The sequence below is a fragment of the Euprymna scolopes genome, chromosome 12, assembly GCF_053919585.1.
Source record: "Euprymna scolopes isolate OS-2025 chromosome 12, ASM5391958v1, whole genome shotgun sequence".
NCBI classification, from domain to species: domain Eukaryota; kingdom Metazoa; phylum Mollusca; class Cephalopoda; order Sepiida; family Sepiolidae; genus Euprymna; species Euprymna scolopes.
In genome coordinates this window covers 55,778,768-55,797,583 of record NC_136493.1, presented here as the reverse complement: position 1 = coordinate 55,797,583, position 18,816 = coordinate 55,778,768, and positions in this window count along the sequence as shown.

The following is an 18,816-nucleotide window of genomic DNA, read 5'->3' as shown; positions in this document are numbered from 1 at the left end:
CCAGGGTCATTTTTTAACGTGGAGAAAAGGTACAAAAATAAAAATTGTCTCAGTCGTGAAGGATTTCTCCTCCACCGAAAGAGAACAAGAAATAGAAGTGCAGCATCTGAAGAACAGATACTACACTTTGATCTCGTCCCGAAGGCCAAGTTTTATGTTTCTAATGTAACCCCCCTCCCCCCCCCAAAAAAAAAAATTGAATTTGTCATATTTTGGGCTTTGTTTTGTTTATTAAATTGTAAGGTGAAAGTAGAAAATTGTCTCATTAAAAAATAATTAAACTTATCGTTATTTTATGTTTCCAATGTTATTCACTCAGTTTTTTCCCTCCCCCTCAATCGCCAAACTTTCAAAAAATGCTAGAGGTGACATGTCTTGTTGAACGCTTGGTGGCCAAAAAGTGGGTACTCATTTTACGTTAAATTTATATAGAAAAGTGATCCCCCATCTAACATGTTTTTATTTTCAAAATTTCTCATTTTTTTGCACTTATTTGCACTTCTGCTAACTAATAATATTTATGAAGGTTGTTTAAATGTATTAGGCTGAAAAAAAAATAGATCTACATTTTTTAGGGGTTAAACGCCTCTGGGTCACGTATTATAAAGTTACCTTTTTAATTAGAATATTAAGTTTGTAATCGATGAAATTAACGCGAAAAAAGAAAAAAGTGTAAATTGTGAAATTTAGAGGGGATTCATTTTTTTTAGGTATTAAACGACGCTGAATTATGTGGTAAAAATTTACCGATTTCTGTATTGCCGTAAGGAATAAACTAAAATAAACAAATGAAATCTTTTCATTTTTTTTCGTAAGTGTTTTTTTTTTATATTAAAAAAAAGAAAAACAATGAAAGCCAAGCATTTTTTCTATCTACACAGAATTATTTTTCCAGCTAGAAACTTAATGAAATTACCAAATGATATTTGATAAACGTTTTTTAATTTTTTTTATGGATAGTATCTAGCGGCAAATAACTCTAAAAAAGATGTTGAAAAACGTCGATGTTGGAAATATTAATTCCAAAATAAATTAAATTAAATATATTATTAATATAATTGTTGTTTAAAATTTATTAAATAATAATTTTAAATAGAATACTTAAAATAATTCTCTCGCTAAAAACATTAACTAAGATACCGATATTTAGTAAAATCAATTTTTCTTAATGTCATATGCAAATAAGGTGATCTCTTAATTGTATATTTTTCCAAGTATCATACTATATATAGAAATAAATGAAAGATTAAAGCAAGACACGTTTTGTATATGTTAATCAAATTGTGAACAAACAAACAAACAGACAGGAATATATATATATATATATATATATATATATATATATATATATATATATATATATATATATTTACATATTTACATAGGAGTCCATGTGTAGAACTGCCGACTGTCAACGTGATTGTTCTAGGTTCAATCCTCGACTTGGGAGAGGTGCTAGTCTAGCTGCACTGATGAGTTGTGATACAACGAAACATTACTGTACGTGGATGACTATATATATATATACACAAATATATATATATATATATATATATATATATATATATATAATGGTATATATATATATATATATATATATATATATATATAATGATGATAACCTGAAAGGGAGGTGGGAGAATAAGAGCATCAACCTGATTAACTCTTATAATGGACCTGAACCGTGTACGGATTTCCAATACTGCTCATATTCAAGTGTCAAGGGAATGCGAATTCCTCGCACAAAAATAAGTCAACAACTCAATCTGATGTAAACTAAATCGCTGAAAATGATAGTGTCAGTATAATTACCGCAATTCTCAAGATCACTTTGTTTGTTAATGATTAATGACAATGAGGATATCAAAATGTCACCAGTAGAGCAATTCATTTCGTCAATGTGCATTAGGGGCGAATGACAAATGATGGGAATCGTTGGATAACGAGTTGTTCTTCATTCTCCAATACAACTGTAGGGATCTATCGAAATGAAGTTGAAGTCTTTCACTAAAATTGTTCTGTTCAGGGTGCCTTGATCACTTTGGAACGGCAGAGACAAACAAGGAAAAAAGCAGTCGATAGGAGAGAGAGGGATATCTCAGAATTCTTAAGAAGCGGCTTAAGGAAATGCCAGATGACGGGAATTGGTGAGAAAGCGATTGTCTGAATCGAAGGAAAGAATACTTATGCTTTCAAGAGATGAAAACACAGGGAAACGTCGACAAAAGAAGCGAAAAGCAAGGCGCAACTTTGGAGACAACCCATTGAAATTCACCAAGAAATTATTCGATAAAAAAAAGCGGAGTCCTCAAAATTCCGAAAGAGAAACTAGAAGCGTACTTTCGGAAAAAATATACCGACCCACTCACTGACAATCCTCGGTTCTTTTAATGAGGAAAATCACACACAGTTCCCGAGAGTAAAATTCGATAATTCAACTTTAAGACTAGGTTAAAAAAAAGACTTTATTAGTAAAGTGACGGCAACGATATTTCTTATAAACTTTATATAAAAAAATGGCCTAATCCTCTGGAAACTGTTACGGACCGCACACGCACGTAGATCTTTTTCGGTATTATTACTAAAAGGATATCAAAATCCGTACTAGACATTGGCTATATCAATTCTCCAAATACAGAAGGCTGGAATTCCCGGCCCCCCAGACTGTATCGAACATACCACTATGTTGTGAAACTGAATTAAAATAATAAATCTGTCGAACTTGATATAATTTGGCTGGACTTAGAAATGCGTATAGCTATCTAAGACACCAAACTACTTGAAAAATCAATGGTGTTTTTTTTTTTGTCGGGATTACAAAAGATATTAGGAATCCCATATTAGCGCATTTCAAATGTACATATATGAGCTTTTCTAATAATAAATATTCAACGAACTGGCAAAAGTTGAATATTGGCATTATGATTAGATGTGTTCTCTCCCCACTACTGCTTGTGTTATTAATGGAGATGATATTGTGAAGTGTTGAAAACAACACCACTAAAAACAAGATCCCTTCTATGAAGGCGTTCATGGATGATATAATATTATTAACAGAATCCGGATCATACATGAAACAAACGATTACCCGTTTATCTATAATTAAAGGAACCTGCTCAGAAAAAAAGGTTCTTTGTGGACGGAAACAAAATCCCCGCATTCCGCGAAGAAAAGAGTAAAGAGCCGTGGTCACTGTTATTCACTACCTCTGACTGATCTTCATCGTTGGCAGGACAGAAACAAAATGCTAAAAGATGGATTGCGCTCAATTGATGTTGACCTCCTAAATAAAGACAAGATGTAGTCCATTTATTTTGGATTAATTTCCAAATTATCATGGCCAATGAGATCTCACTTACAAAAGTTGAGAAAATCGAACGCCTGATCAGCAAGTTTGTGAAAAAAGGCTAGGGGTACCTTATTTCTTGACAAACGTAGCACTATACAGTTCATCAACGAAGTTTAAACTCGTCACTTGTTAAGGAATATAAATTGAGTAAAGCGCGACTTTTCTAGATGCTGCGTGACTCTCGCAACCCAGTAGTGAAAAAATGCCCAACCAGCAGTAATATCGAAAATGGAAAGCAAAACAAGCTGTAGAAGATGCAGAATCGGCCTTTAAGATGCAAGCAATAATCGGTGATGTGGAATATGGGAGAGCAGATCTAGATCTATACCAAAAGCATTGGTGGTCAAAAGAACCCTGGTAAAGCAGAGGAAAATGCTTTCTGAAGAAATTCATAATTTTTAGGGAGTAAAGCGCATTGCTACGGCTTTAGGTCAAAGTAAACAAGGCATATGGACCAAGTGGGAGAATGTAAAAAAAAAAAATCCCAGCGAAATCACATGGCGCGACCTCAAATACACGGAGCCTTAAAAATTAAGTTTGCTTATAAAAGCAGTCTACGATATCTTACCAACACCAGTTAACCTTCATGCCTGGGGGTTAACCACATCGAATCGATGTAAAGCATATTCTCATTGGATACGAGCATTCCCTAAGAAGCTACACCTGGAGGCACAATGAAGTATTGAAAATTGTTGGGTTAGGGTTAGGGTTAAAAGATATGTTGTGTAACTGCCATTAAATCTCAAAATTTCACCAGAAGAGCAATTCATTTCGTCAAAGAAGGAAGTAGTTCAAAATCTTTATGTAAAAATAGGCAGAGTTTGTCTTGAATAATCTTGATCTTTCTCCGCCAGACAAGAAAAATACATAAAGAAAATACAAGAAAAGAATAACCCTACGAGCGGATCCTGGGGTGACCATCCAACAGTTACAAGAAAATTTAAGTTCATCTTGTATGAATGTTTCCTGTAGCCTGAATCCCTGTCGCGAATCTCAATATAACGTTTTCAACCCACAGTTGACGACAAGGCACACGGTGTGTAGTTATAGGTGGTTAGAACCCCCACCAAAGTTCTGCAACGCAGCTCCAGTCGCTTTTACGAAGATGGGGTTGATATGACGTTGGGTACAGCAACGGCTGATCTCTGCTATCCTCTTTCCTCTGCTGAAAAGGAAGATCGTTTAAACTGATTGTTCTTTTAAGTTCACTTGTAAGTATTAACAATAATAATAACGGATGCTGATTGTAGTTTTCGTATGAAATTAATTATTCACAAAAGAGTAAAATAAGAATATTAAATATGTAGAGTTTTTTTCACAAGAGAATCAAAGTAAAAGGAATAAAATGTCGTTTGCAAGTTTTCTCTTTCTGGTGGTTATATGGTACTATCGCTTCCCCGGTAGGGTTACTTGCTTGAGGAACGTCTTGGGAACGCAACCAGCTCCCAGGGGAATAAACGATATTCGACGATATCTCACGATAAGCACATGTTGGAAACATCAACAAAAAACGGGTGAATATATCGTCGGCTATAAATGTCTGGCATGGGTTAAATCTTCTGTGTTCGTTGCGTCGTTACAGGCAGCTTTCTGTCGTCGCAGACTGAAATCGAACACTTGTACAAAAATAGCAAACAAATGCATTTTTATAAAAAATATATAATTTATTTAAGATTTAAGAATCAGGAGCATATTTAGTCGACTCATTGCGTGCACGCCAAATCACCACGTCTTCTGCGTATGGGGTACAAGCTTCAACTGTTTTTACAACAATGAAATTATAGTTCAATTCTCTCTTTCAATGAAGAAAGAGAGAGAAAGATAGTGAATCAGAGAAATAGAGAAAGGAAGAGAGAGAATGAGAGAGTGATAGAGAGAGAGAGAGAGAGAAAGAGAGAGAGAGAGAGAGAAAGAGAGAAGTATGCGTTTCACGCAATGCTTTGTTTTTCAAATTCAGATATCCGCGTGTAAGTCTGACCTTTCTTAAATGATTCTAACACCACTAACAGTTTCATAATACCTGTCATTTAAACCCAAGCGACATGCTCTAACCTTTTTAAAAAATGTGTCCGCACTGAAATGTGTGTGTGTTTGCCTCCAGATAAGTGCATGACAAGTGAGAACAAGGTTTATTAATGTAGAAGCCCACAGCTCCCAAAAAAGGGGCTAGCCATTGTGCCACAGTTACATAGTCGACGAACAGGCCTTGGTCAGTTTCTTTTCAATAACCAATTCTTGCTTCGGACGAGTGCTTATCGAACGGCGGGGCGGAGAGAGGTGGATAGTTTCCCCGAGTTCAAAACTTTCTGCAAACTCTGCCAAAAATCTCTAAAATATCTGATTTTCCGTCTCTGCACGGGCTTATGTATTCATGGTTGGGTTGGGTATGACCACGCCGGGGCGTCCCAGCTAACAAATCAACGTCCACTCTATCACACCTTGGTTCATCCTGATTGAACAATCAGCTATCTCTTCACCACATCCAAATCCAGCAATGTCGATAATCGCCTAACGCACCCTGCAACTCGTCCTTGACCCCCAGGTCAATTCAAGACCAAACATCCGCTAATATCTCCAAATAATCATGTTTCATAGAAATAGTGTTTCATATTTTCGACTTTCTTTTTCCCTTTACAAATGAAATGTATTTCACATAGGGGGCCGCGCCATCTCCCCTTCCAATTGGCAGGATGATCCTGTGTTTTTCGGGCTGCCATTAAAACAAAAATGGCTCTAATTCCTCTTTCGCTGGCCCTCTTTTGGGGCAATTTTTAATCATAGCTCCAATTTACCTCTCTGTAACCCCTCTTCTGGGTTAATTTCTTCTTACCGTGGTTGGTTAGATCACACAAGGCTCTATCTGCATCAGCGTGGATATGGCAATACCACAGAATGACGGCAATCCAATAAAGTTTGGTAGTATTGTGGGGCGCCCTGGGCTAGTGATAATGATACTTCGACCCCGAGACTAAACCTAAACCCAGAGTCATCATCTGATGTGGGGTTTGTTGGAGCAATGCTGCTGTACAAGCAACAGTTATTGTAGAAACATTTATATATATATATATATATATATATATATATATATATATATATATATATATAATTTGGATTTTACTTGTACAAATGGAAATTCTTTTAACTTTCTTGAAGTTTTACATTTGGATTTTACCGTCACTGGATTTTTTACCTTCCGCCAGACTATCCATTCATGTGTAATCACCTTTTTCTTTACCATATTCCCTCTGCTTAACTTATTTTGTTTTCAAGTAAGATCTTTGACTTACTTGTTGTTTCATCAAATACTTCTGCATGCAAAATCCGATCCCATATTTTGCTAATTTCTAACCTCCGATGAGAAAGAGAGTATTTCTTCGAAACTCCGCGGATTAAGGACTATCCATTTGTCTAGTGTTTCCTTTTCAGATTAAATATGTTTTAACTCATTTCAAAGTGTTTTCAACATATTTTATTAACTGTAAAGAACGTATAACATGGATTTTACCAAGCAAGCTGGATCTAAAAAACATTCATATCCTTTTTCTACAAATCCTCCTGCTACAGGACTTCTGATAAATGCATTATTTTCACTTTGACTTTACATGTCTCACTGACTTTAGCAAATAGGGTGCATACCTTTATAACTATTTGCTAATATTTTCTCTCCTCTGATGAGATGGTAGACATCGAAACCGTATAGGTTAAGGAGATTAATTTTCTAAAGCATTCTTTGTCTTGCTTAGAATAATAAAAATTCTTTGATATGAAACTCAGCCACTTCATTTAATTTCAATGAGAGTTTTTTTAAATTCATTGAATTACAATTTAATATATATATATATATATATATATATATATATATATATATATATATATATATATAATTCAATCGTAATATATTGAAATAATTATTTAGTTATTTATTAAAGGCGTAATTAAAAAGAGTCGCAGAAGCGAGTTAGGAGCAATTAAAATGTATATTTATATTATACTTAGAGAAAATTAATTAGAATGTAAATAAAGCTGTTAATGACAGTATGGATATTTTATTTGACTGCGAAAGACTATAAAGAACAAAGGTCAGCTCAATGTTAAACACGTTATGTCATAAAAATCAGAAGGCCACTTGTGAAGACAATAAAATCCACTGACTCAAACATAAGTCAGTTGTGAGAGTGCATACCTCCGCCAAACATCGTAAAGTTATGTCAAAATCCGTCCTTTTATTATTGTATAAGTATTCGCGAAGTTATGCAATGGAAATATCGATAACTTCACCGAATTTCCATTTACTAACGATTACTATATTGTCCAATTTCTACTGTACATTCTTTAACCATTATTCTCGAGTGGCCTCTTGACCTGGATAAGTGGTGATTCCTATATAAAAAAGTAAATGAAATACGTATGCTATTTAATTTAATAGTAAATGACATACGTATATCACTTAATTTATTAGTAAATGAAATACGTATACTATTAAATTTAATAGTAAATCAAATACGTATACTATTTAATTTAATAGTAAATGAAATCCGTATGCTATTTAATTTAATAGTAAATGAAATACGTATGCTATTTAATTTAATAGTAAATGAAATACGTATACTATTAAATTTGATGGTAAATGAAATACGTATACTATTTAATTTAATAGTAAATGAAATCCGTGTGATATTTAATTAAATAGTAAATGAAAAACGTTTGCTATTTAATTTAATAGTAAATGAAATACGTATGCTATTTAATTTAATAGTAAATGAAATACGTTTGCTATTTAATTTAATAGAAAATAAACTATGTATGCTATTTAATTTGATGGCAAATGAAATTCGTATCCTATTTAATTTATTAGTAAATGAAACACCTATGCTATTTAATTTAATAGAAATGCGCATACTATTTAATATGATAGTAAATGAAATATGTATGCTATAAAATTTGATAGTAAATGAAATATGTATGCTATTTACTTTAATAGTAAATGAAATATGTATGCTATTTAAATTATTGTAAATGAACTGTGTATGCTATTTAATTTGATAGTAAATGTACGCTATTTAATTGGTTCATAAATGAAATACGCATGCTATTTCATTTGATAGTAAATGAAATATGTATGCTATTTAATTCATCAGTAAATCAAATACGTGTGGCGTGGATTTATTAGTAAATGAAATACGAATGCTATTTAATTTATTAGTGAATGAAATGCGCTTGCTATTTTTTTTAATAATAAATGAAATACGTATGCTATTTAATTTAATAGTAAATTAAATATGTATGCTATTTAATTTAATAGTAAATGATATACGTACGCTATTTAATCAGACAGTGAATGAAATACGCATGCAATTTAATTGGATAATAAATGAAATATGTATGTTATTTAATTTGATAGTAAATGAAATACGTATGCTATTTTATTTAATAGTAAATGAAATACGTATGCTATTTAATTTAATAGTAAATGAAATACGTATACTATTAAATTTGATGGTAAATGAAATACGTATACTATTTAATTTAATAGTAAATGAAATCCGTATGATATTTAATTAAATAGTAAATGAAAAACGTTTGCTATTTAATTTAATAGTAAATGAAATACGTATGCTATTTAATTTAATAGTAAATGAAATACGTTTTCTATTTAATTTAATAGAAAATAAACTATGTATGCTATTTAATTTGATGGCAAATGAAATTCGTATCCTATTTAATTTATTAGTAAATGAAACACCTATGCTATTTAATTTAATAGAAATGCGCATACTATTTAATATGATAGTAAATGAAATATGTATGCTATAAAATTTGATAGTAAATGAAATATGTATGCTATTTACTTTAATAGTAAATGAAATATGTATGCTATTTAAATTATTGTAAATTAACTGTGTATGCTATTTAATTTGATAGTAAATGTACGCTATTTAATTGGTTCATAAATGAAATACGCATGCTATTTCATTTGATAGTAAATGAAATATGTATGCTATTTAATTCATCAGTAAATCAAATACGTGTGGCGTGGATTTATTAGTAAATGAAATACGAATGCTATTTAATTTATTAGTGAATGAAATGCGCTTGCTATTTTTTTTAATAATAAATGAAATACGTATGCTATTTAATTTAATAGTAAATTAAATATGTATGCTATTTAATTTAATAGTAAATGATATACGTACGCTATTTAATCAGACAGTGAATGAAATACGCATGCAATTTAATTGGATAATAAATGAAATATGTATGTTATTTAATTTGATAGTAAATGAAATACGTATGCTATTTTATTTAATAGTAAATGAAATACGTATGCTATTTAATTTAATAATAAATGAAATACGTATGTTATTTGATTTGATAGTAAATGAAATACGCATGCTATTTAATTTAATAGTAAATGAAATAGTATGCTATTTAATTTGATAGTAAATGAAAAACGCATCCTATTTAATTTAATAATAAACGAAATACGCATGCTATTTAATTTAATAATAAATGAAATACGCATGCTATTTAATTTAATAATAAATGAAATACGCATGCTATTTAATTTAATAATAAATGAAATATGCATGCTAATTAATTTAATAATAAATGAAATACGCATGCTATTTAATTTGATAGTAAATGAAATACGCATGCTATTTAATTTGATAGTAAATGAAATACGTATGCTATTTAATTTGATAATAAATGAAATACGTATGCTATTTAATTTGATAGTAAATGAAAAACGCATCCTATTTAATTTGATAGTAAATGAAATACGCATGCTATATAATTTAATATTAAATAAAATGCGCATGCTATAATTTTATAATAAATGAAATACGTATGCTATTTAATTTGATAGTAAATGAAATACGCATCCTATTTAATTTAATAATAAATGAAATACGCATGCTATTTAATTTAATAATAAATGAAATACGCATGCTATTTAATTTAATAATAAATGAAATACGCATGCTATTTAATTTAATAATAAATGAAATACGCATGCTATATAATTTAATAGTAAATAAAATACGCATGCTATAATTTTATAATAAATGAAATACGTATGCTATTTAATTTGATAGTAAATAAAATACGCATCCTATTTAATTTAATAATAAATGAAATACGCATGCTATTTAATTTAATAATAAATGAAATACGCATGCTATTTAATTTAATAATAAATGAAATACGCATGCTATTTAATTTAATAATAAATGAAATACGCATGCTATTTAATTTAATAATAAATGAAATACGCATCCTATTTAATTTAATAATAAATGAAATACGCATGCTATTTAATTTAATAATAAATGAAATACGCATGCTATTTAATTTAATAATAAATGAAATACGCATGCTATTTAATTTAATAATAAATGAAATACGCATGCTATTTAATTTAATAATAAATGAAATACGCATGCTATATAATTTAATAGTAAATAAAATGCGCATGCTATAATTTTATAATAAATGAAATACGTATGCTATTTAATTTGATAGTAAATGAAATACGCATCCTATTTAATTTAATAATAAATGAAATACGCATGCTATTTAATTTAATAATAAATGAAATACGCATTCTATTTAATTTGATAGTAAATGAAATATGCATGCTATTTAATTTGATAGTAAATGAAATACGTATGCTATTTAATTTGATAATAAATGAAATACGTATGCTATTTAATTTGATAGTAAATGAAAAACGCATCCTATTTAATTTGATAGTAAATGAAATACGCATGCTATATAATTTAATAGTAAATAAAATACGCATGCTATAATTTTATAATAAATGAAATACGTATGCTATTTAATTTTATAGTAAATGAAATATGTATGCTCTATAATTTGATAGTAAATTAAATGCGTATGCTATTTAATTTGATAATAAATGAAATACGTATGCTATTTAATTTATTGTAAAAGAAATACGTATATTTTTAATTTAATAGAAAATTAAATACGTATGCTATTTAATTTGATTGTATATGAAATACGCCTGCTATTGAATTTGATAGTAAAGGAAATACGTATGTAATACGCATGCTATTTAATTTAATAGTAAATAAAATACGCATGTTATAATTTTATAATAAATGAAATACGTATGCTATTTAATTTGATAGTAAATTAAATGCGTATGCTATTTTATTTGATAGAAAATAAAATACGTATGCTATAATTTTATAATAAATTTTATATGCATGCTATTAAATTTAAGAGTAAATAAGATACGTATGCTATTTAATTTGATAGTAAATGAAATATGTATGCCCAATAATTTGATAGTAAATGAAATACGTATCCTATTTAAATTATTGTAAATGGAATACGTATGCTATTTAATTTGATAGTAAATGAAATATGTATGCTATTTAATTTGATAGTAAATGAAATACGTATGCTATTTAATTTAATAGAAATGAAATATATATTCTATTAAATTTATTAGTAAATGAATACGTATGCTATTTAATTTAATAGTAAATGAAATACGTATGCTATTTAATTTAATAATAAATGAAATACGCATGCTATTTAATTTAATAGAAATGAAATGCGTATGCTTTTTAATTTAATAGTAAATGAAATACGTTTGCTATTTTATTGTATAGCAAATGAAATACGTATGCTATTTAATTTGATAGTAAATGAAATACGTATGTTATTTAATTTAATAGAAATGAAATACGTATGCTATTTAATTTAATAGTAAATTAAATACGTATGCTATTTAATTTGATAGTAAATGAAATACGTATGCTATTTGATTTAATAGTAAATGAAATACGCATGCTATATAATTTGATAGTAAATGTAATACGTATGCTATTTGATTTGATAGTAAATGAAATACGTATGCTATTTAATTTGATAGTAAATGTAATACGTATGTTATTTAATTTAATAGAAATGAAATACGTATGCTATTTAATTTGATAGTAAATGTAATACGTATGCTATTTGATTTGATAGTAAATGAAATACGTATGCTATTTAATTTGATAGTAAATGTAATACGTATGCTATTTAATTTAATAGAAATGAAATACGTATGCTATTTAATTTGATAGTAAATGAAATACGCATGCTATTTAATTTGATAGTAAATGAAATGCGTATGCTATTTAATTTGATAGTAAATGAAATACGCATACTATTTAATTTAATAGAAATGAAATACGTATGCTATTTAATTTGATAGTAAATGAAATGCGTATACTATTTAATTTGATAGTAAATGAAATGCGTATGCTATTTGATTTAATAGTAAATGAAATACGCATGCTATTTAATTTGATAGTAAATGTAATACGTATGCTATTTAATTTGATAGTAAATGAAATACGTATGTTATTTAATTTAATAGAAATGAAATACGTATGCTATTTAATTTGATAGTAAATGAAATACGCATGCTATTTAATTTGATAGTAAATGAAATACGCATGCTATTTAATTTGATAGTAAATGAAATGCGTATGCTATTTAATTTGATAGTAAATGAAATACGTATGCTATTTGATTTAATAGAAATGAAATACGTATACTATTTAATTTGATAGTAAATGAAATACGTATGCTATTTAATTTAATAGAAATGAAATACGTATGCTATTTAATTTGATAGTAAATGAAATACGCATTCTATTTAATTTGATAGTAAATGTAATACGTATGCTATTTAATTTGACAGTACATGAAATACGCATACTATTTAATTTAATAGAAATGAAATACGTATGCTATTTAATTTGATAGTAAATGAAATATGTATGCTATTTAATTTAATAGTTAATGAAATATGTATGCTATTTAATTTGATAGTTAATGAATACGTATGCTATTTAATTTGATAGTAAATGAAATACGCATGCTATTTAAGTTAATGGTAAATGAGACACGTATGTTATTTAATTTAATAGTAAATGAAATACGCATGCTATTTAATTTAATAGTAAATGAAATACGCATGCTATTTAATTTAATAGTAAATGATATACGTATGCTTGTTAATTTAATAGTAAATGAAATACGTATGCTTGTTAATTAAATAGTAAATGATATATGTATGTTATTTAATTTATCAGTAAACGAATGCATATGCTATTTAATTTATTAGTAATGAAATACGCATGCAATTTAATTTGTTAGTGAATGAAATGCGCATGCTATTTAATTTGTTAGTGAATGAAATACGTATGCTATTTAATTTAATAATAACTTAAATACGTATGTTATTTAATTTGATAGTAAATGAAATATGTATGCTATTTAATTTAATAGTAAATGAAATACGCATACTATTTAATTTGATAGTAAATGAACTACGTATGGTATTTAATTTGATAGTAAATGAAATATGTATGCTATTTAATTTAGTAGTAGATAATATATATGTAGGCTATTTAATTGTATAGGAATAGTAAATACGTATACTATTTAATTTAATAGTAAATAAAATACGTATGCTATTGGATTTATTAGTAAATGAACTACGCATGCTATATAATTTATTAGTGAATGAAATGCGCGTGCTATTTATTTTAATAATAAATGAAATACGCATGCTATTTAATTTAATAATAAATGAAATACGCATGCTATTTAATTTAATAATAAATGAAATACGCATGCTATATAATTTAATAGTAAATAAAATACGCATGCTATAATTTTATAATAAATGAAATACGTATGCTATTTAATTTGATAGTAAATAAAATACGCATCCTATTTAATTTAATAATAAATGAAATACGCATGCTATTTAATTTAATAATAAATGAAATACGCATGCTATTTAATTTAATAATAAATGAAATACGCATGCTATTTAATTTAATAATAAATGAAATACGCATGCTATTTAATTTAATAATAAATGAAATACGCATCCTATTTAATTTAATAATAAATGAAATACGCATGCTATTTAATTTAATAATAAATGAAATACGCATGCTATTTAATTTAATAATAAATGAAATACGCATGCTATTTAATTTAATAATAAATGAAATACGCATGCTATTTAATTTAATAATAAATGAAATACGCATGCTATATAATTTAATAGTAAATAAAATGCGCATGCTATAATTTTATAATAAATGAAATACGTATGCTATTTAATTTGATAGTAAATGAAATACGCATCCTATTTAATTTAATAATAAATGAAATACGCATGCTATTTAATTTAATAATAAATGAAATACGCATGCTATTTAATTTGATAGTAAATGAAATATGCATGCTATTTAATTTGATAGTAAATGAAATACGTATGCTATTTAATTTGATAATAAATGAAATACGTATGCTATTTAATTTGATAGTAAATGAAAAACGCATCCTATTTAATTTGATAGTAAATGAAATACGCATGCTATATAATTTAATAGTAAATAAAATACGCATGCTATAATTTTATAATAAATGAAATACGTATGCTATTTAATTTGATAGTAAATGAAATATGTATGCTCTATAATTTGATAGTAAATTAAATGCGTATGCTATTTAATTTGATAATAAATGAAATACGTATGCTATTTAATTTATTGTAAAAGAAATACGTATATTTTTAATTTAATAGAAAATTAAATACGTATGCTATTTAATTTGATTGTATATGAAATACGCCTGCTATTGAATTTGATAGTAAAGGAAATACGTATGTAATACGCATGCTATTTAATTTAATAGTAAATAAAATACGCATGTTATAATTTTATAATAAATGAAATACGTATGCTATTTAATTTGATAGTAAATTAAATGCGTATGCTATTTTATTTGATAGAAAATAAAATACGTATGCTATAATTTTATAATAAATTTTATATGCATGCTATTAAATTTAAGAGTAAATAAGATACGTATGCTATTTAATTTGATAGTAAATGAAATATGTATGCCCAATAATTTGATAGTAAATGAAATACGTATCCTATTTAAATTATTGTAAATGGAATACGTATGCTATTTAATTTGATAGTAAATGAAATATGTATGCTATTTAATTTGATAGTAAATGAAATACGTATGCTATTTAATTTAATAGAAATGAAATATATATTCTATTAAATTTATTAGTAAATGAATACGTATGCTATTTAATTTAATAGTAAATGAAATACGTATGCTATTTAATTTAATAATAAATGAAATACGCATGCTATTTAATTTAATAGAAATGAAATGCGTATGCTTTTTAATTTAATAGTAAATGAAATACGTTTGCTATTTTATTGTATAGCAAATGAAATACGTATGCTATTTAATTTGATAGTAAATGAAATACGTATGTTATTTAATTTAATAGAAATGAAATACGTATGCTATTTAATTTAATAGTAAATTAAATACGTATGCTATTTAATTTGATAGTAAATGAAATACGTATGCTATTTGATTTAATAGTAAATGAAATACGCATGCTATATAATTTGATAGTAAATGTAATACGTATGCTATTTGATTTGATAGTAAATGAAATACGTATGCTATTTAATTTGATAGTAAATGTAATACGTATGTTATTTAATTTAATAGAAATGAAATACGTATGCTATTTAATTTGATAGTAAATGTAATACGTATGCTATTTGATTTGATAGTAAATGAAATACGTATGCTATTTAATTTGATAGTAAATGTAATACGTATGCTATTTAATTTAATAGAAATGAAATACGTATGCTATTTAATTTGATAGTAAATGAAATACGCATGCTATTTAATTTGATAGTAAATGAAATGCGTATGCTATTTAATTTGATAGTAAATGAAATACGCATACTATTTAATTTAATAGAAATGAAATACGTATGCTATTTAATTTGATAGTAAATGAAATACGTATACTATTTAATTTGATAGTAAATGAAATGCGTATGCTATTTGATTTAATAGTAAATGAAATACGCATGCTATTTAATTTGATAGTAAATGTAATACGTATGCTATTTAATTTGATAGTAAATGAAATACGTATGTTATTTAATTTAATAGAAATGAAATACGTATGCTATTTAATTTGATAGTAAATGAAATACGCATGCTATTTAATTTGATAGTAAATGAAATACGCATGCTATTTAATTTGATAGTAAATGAAATGCGTATGCTATTTAATTTGATAGTAAATGAAATACGTATGCTATTTGATTTAATAGAAATGAAATACGTATACTATTTAATTTGATAGTAAATGAAATACGTATGCTATTTAATTTAATAGAAATGAAATACGTATGCTATTTAATTTGATAGTAAATGAAATACGCATTCTATTTAATTTGATAGTAAATGTAATACGTATGCTATTTAATTTGACAGTACATGAAATACGCATACTATTTAATTTAATAGAAATGAAATACGTATGCTATTTAATTTGATAGTAAATGAAATATGTATGCTATTTAATTTAATAGTTAATGAAATATGTATGCTATTTAATTTGATAGTTAATGAATACGTATGCTATTTAATTTGATAGTAAATGAAATACGCATGCTATTTAAGTTAATGGTAAATGAGACACGTATGTTATTTAATTTAATAGTAAATGAAATACGCATGCTATTTAATTTAATAGTAAATGAAATACGCATGCTATTTAATTTAATAGTAAATGATATACGTATGCTTGTTAATTTAATAGTAAATGAAATACGTATGCTTGTTAATTAAATAGTAAATGATATATGTATGTTATTTAATTTATCAGTAAACGAATGCATATGCTATTTAATTTATTAGTAATGAAATACGCATGCAATTTAATTTGTTAGTGAATGAAATGCGCATGCTATTTAATTTGTTAGTGAATGAAATACGTATGCTATTTAATTTAATAATAACTTAAATACGTATGTTATTTAATTTGATAGTAAATGAAATATGTATGCTATTTAATTTAATAGTAAATGAAATACGCATACTATTTAATTTGATAGTAAATGAACTACGTATGGTATTTAATTTGATAGTAAATGAAATATGTATGCTATTTAATTTAGTAGTAGATAATATATATGTAGGCTATTTAATTGTATAGGAATAGTAAATACGTATACTATTTAATTTAATAGTAAATAAAATACGTATGCTATTGGATTTATTAGTAAATGAACTACGCATGCTATATAATTTATTAGTGAATGAAATGCGCGTGCTATTTATTTTAATAGTAAATGAAATACGCATGCTATTTAATTTGATAGTAAATGAAATATGTATGCTATTTAATTGATAGTAAATGAAATATGTGTACTATTTAATTTTATAGTTAATTAAATACGTATGCTATTTAATTTAATAGTAAATGAAATACGTATAATATTTAATTTATTAATAAATGAAATACGTATGCTATGGAACTTGATAGTAAATAAAATACGTATGCTATTAAATTTATTAGTTAATGAAATACGTATGCTATACGTTTAAAAGCCAAACTATAATGCAAAGATTTTGTAAAGAAAACAAACATCTCTTTGTTTAAAATCAATATTTCAACGTGATACGTCTTCCCCAGAATATGTTTTTTTTTCTTTTCGGTACCATAATATTGAAACGAACAGAATTTGGTACTAAAAAGCAGCGTATTTTTCTACAACGATGATATTTAAACAACGCTTATATCACGGAGAATACAACCTGACTATATTAATAATATTTATTTGAAATACCTTTTTCTCATTTCATCACTAGACGAAAATGAAAGAATCTATTCAAAGCTTTTCTACGATCCAAATAAAAATATATTGTACTTTCTCCCATTAATAACGAAACAAAAGATCTTGGATATCTGGTCAACTCATCTTTTGAGCCATTAAAACATTGCATTCAGATTGTTCACAAGGCAAAGAGTATCCGATTTCTCATAGTCATTTTTTTTAGCAAACTTATATCTTTAATATTTCTCCGTGTTTATGTTTTCCACATTAGACTACTGTTAGAATGTGATGCCCAGGTATCATTTCTATATCTAAATTGTGATAACCAACATCTGAAGAGAGTTCAAAGACTAACTACTCGAATGATGTAGGCTCCATCGGACCTGCCCTGCAAAAGTAGACTCAAAAAGCTTGACTATTTCTCCCTCGAGCACCGATGATTTTGGCATACAATCTCATCAACAGGCGATATTACCTCAGGACTTATTATTTACTCTTGCGCCAGAAAAAAGGTCCATCTAAACACTACAAGAAACTATTCTACCACTGATTTCCATTGAATCGAAAGAGGGCTTTTTTCTCAATCAGTACCCTTGAATCTTAGAATAAACTTGGAAGTAAGGTAATAAATGCACTAACAACGCAATAGTTTCAAGTGGATTTGGACAAGTGATGGGCTACTGCATTCTATTCTGTCTAAATTCTTACCATTTTCCCCCTATATTACAACTGAAGCATAGTTGT